Raw genomic sequence first — 3,243 nt, 5'->3', positions numbered from 1 at the left:
AGGTTGTTTTGCAGGGAAGAACAAGAGGATTCATGTGAAGAACTCACTGGGTCATACACCTACGTGTAAGGTATTTATTAGGGGATTAACATTGGGAGCTATCACAAGGCAAGGAGAATAGGAGGGTGAGAAAGGGTCTGATTGCTAAGAGGCTAGTAGGAATGAGAGGAAAGCAGTGGAAGGCAGGAGCATGAAAGATCCGGAGGAATCACGTGCAGAGGAAGCGGGTCAGTAGATGGTTACGTGTCCTCCTGAAAAATCAGTTTCTACTTATGAAAATACTACCTTGGTCAACACACACTCTCAGCTATGTTGCCTAACTCAGAAATCTGGGCGTCACCCTTAACCTCTTCTTTTTCTTCATCCCACTATTCCTGCCAACTTGTTGTCAAGTGTGGAAGCCCTCTCTCCTAAACACAAGGAAGCTCCATGATGTGTTCACAGACAGTAGGTGCGGTGCCCATTATCTTTTAATTAAGATGAACTAAGAGCCTTTTAACATGCAAAGCAATGACAGGCAAAAAACTTCCCTGTGAAGATCTCACTGTATCACTGGGCACCATTTACCCAATCAAGGGAGATGTACTTCTGGACAAATGAGGCGTTAAGACTCAGTTTCTGGATCAATGACAGCACCAGAATGAACTAAAAGGCAGGAATGCCCTTTGTTGGAAGGATTCACTGCCTCTCTGCATCTCTGAATAGACAGCTGCCTTCCTCAAGACGTGTTCTTTACCCTCGGACTCTCATTCAATTGCTCCTGGACACCATGATGAAGCCACCGGGCATGGCAAACATCACCTGACTCCAGCCTCAGAGTCAGCTGAGGATGTCCTGAATCTTCACTCACACTGGGGTCCTTTAGGGTGCTTAAAACGAAAAGATAAGGAGATGTCCTGAAAGAAGAGCTGAGTGACAGGGTGATGTGCATATATGAAGCGGCAGGGATCTGGTGAGTGTGTGTGTGTATGTATGCACACATGTGTGTTTATGTCTATGCATGTGCACAGGGGAAAGACAGGTTAAGCTGCGGTTTCACATCTTCTCCAGCTGCCTCCATCTGGAAAACTGGAAGATTCTCTGACTCTAATTCACAGAATTCTCTGGGGGGTGGATTGATTATAGTACTTAGAGATACTAATGATTTACAGGGACTGGGAGGTCTCCCGATTTGCCTTCAGGCCTTCAATGACCTTTGACAGCTTTCTGTCTCCATCCATGATCTGTCAGCCCAGAACCCATCACATCCAGCCAAGCCCATTGTCATTTCCTGGCTGGAGCAGCTTCCTTAACTTACAGGGCTCTGGACCTTGCCTGCATCTACCAGTCTCTCTTAGTTGACCTCTATGAATTCAGTATCTGCCTACCTTATTGCATATGTCCATTCTAGGGATCTCAATATCACATGTCTACTTTCAAATGTAAACCAACATGTGGAACCTGTGGTTAACTGTAAAATGACACTCAAGGGCATTAAAGATGTGTACTTTATGAAACACTGTCTAGGAGAAAGAAGTGATAACTCAGCAAGCAGTTTGCTTCATACTAGAATCCTTCCAAGTGTCTTTCCCTTCGCAGTTCAAATCTTGTCCCTTAAATCACCAGTGTACTTCCTCCTGGGTCCTCAAATTCAGGACGCCAGCCCTTCCTAGCCAGTCCTGTTCCGAGGTGTTGTATATGCCCACGGGACGATGAATACATAAAACTTTAAATTTGGAAGTCACTTATTTTTGGCCACCTAAAAGCTCCCATGCAGACATTTACCTGGAATTGGGCAGTTTTCTTCTGCCTTTACACGCTTAAGTGGATCTTAATTTTAGGTGTGAGTGAGGCAGTAAATGACTTAATTTGAGACTAGGGGGTCTGGTTTTTAGGAGGGGCTATAAGACGGTTGATTCATGATGCATTCAACACTCATGGGGTGGGGAGAATGTGGTGTGAAGTAGGCATGAGCTGTGGAATCAGGCCTGGGTCGCAATCTGGGTTCTAACACAGGCAGCCTTAATCTCTCTGAACTTTATGCATGAAGTTGATCATTGTGAAAATTGAGTGAAATAATGCATATAAAGCGCCCGGTACATTACATACATACAACAGGTGCTCAATAATGGCAACTTTTGAATATGATTTATGAGCACCCCTCAGATGTAAGGTGTTAGGTGTTGCAACACCTATAAAGATTTATTCCACATTTGGGTGCAACATCCAGGCTCTCTCTCTCTTTTTATTTTTAAAGAGCGCAAATCCACGTTTCTTTATTGACTTTGCCTTAGTTTAAATCCTTGAGGGGTACAACATCGCTCGGATTCTGTGTCCAATAGCCTTAGCAGGAAGATTGCTTTGGAATTTGGCACGAACCATGCCGCTGTTTCCGTCGGCCGGAGTTACCTTTCCCCAGATTAGTCTGGTTTTGTTTAGTTTGCCACCAGGAGTCACTATTTTGTTCTTTGCTTTGTATACATAAGCTCATCTCTAGTTCAAAGAGAATTCTGTTTAATCTCTGGCATAACCACCTTCGACTTTAAGAAGAGCTGTGTGCTCCCTTTGGTTCTGGAGACCCCGCTCATAGCCAGTAAAAGTGGCCTTGGACCACAGCCTTCCAGACATATTTCCTTTTAGAAGTCCTGTTCCCAGCAGGCCTCCACAGGAGCCAAGATGGCGGGAAGAGAAAAACAACATCCAGGCTCTTATCTACCATGTCAATGCTTCTCAGCCCTGGCTAATTCCGTAATCATCTGGAGCCTATTTTTCTAATTACAGACTTCTGATACTACAGTTGTCCCTCGGTATCCAGGGGGAAGTGGTTCCAGGACTCCCTCGGATACCAAAATCCTCAGATGTTCAAGGTCCTCATATAAGATGGCTTGTAGTTGCATATAACCTATACACATTCTCCTATATACTTTAAATCATCTCCAGATTACTTATAATACCTAATACTATGTGAATACTATAAATAGTTGTTATACTGTACTTTTAAAATTTTCTATTTTTTGTTTTATTGTGATTTTCTTTGTTTTCAAAATTTTTTCATTCAAAGTCAGTTGAATCTGTGCATGTAAGGCCCGTGAATATGGAGGATAGGCTATACTTTAAAAAATTCTGATTTAGCAATTTAGGGTGGGACCTGGGAATCTGTATTTTGTAAAAGCTGTGGGAATGACTCTAATGATCAAGCAGAGGTTGGAAAGAACTGATTTAGAGCCAAGTGTATTTGGCCACTAAATCAGTAATTCTTAAGGG

At 43.2% G+C, this 3,243-nt stretch overlaps 1 pseudogene; it reads right to left on the bottom strand.

Annotated features, from left to right (window-relative positions):
• Positions 1-2,274: 2,274 nt before the first annotated feature.
• LOC100592278 lies at positions 2,275-2,607 on the bottom strand (annotated as a pseudogene).
• Positions 2,608-3,243: the final 636 nt, after the last annotated feature.

This window comes from Nomascus leucogenys, chromosome 12, assembly GCF_006542625.1.
Source record: "Nomascus leucogenys isolate Asia chromosome 12, Asia_NLE_v1, whole genome shotgun sequence".
Classification (NCBI taxonomy): domain Eukaryota; kingdom Metazoa; phylum Chordata; class Mammalia; order Primates; family Hylobatidae; genus Nomascus; species Nomascus leucogenys.
This window is presented reverse-complemented; position numbering and strand designations above follow the sequence as displayed.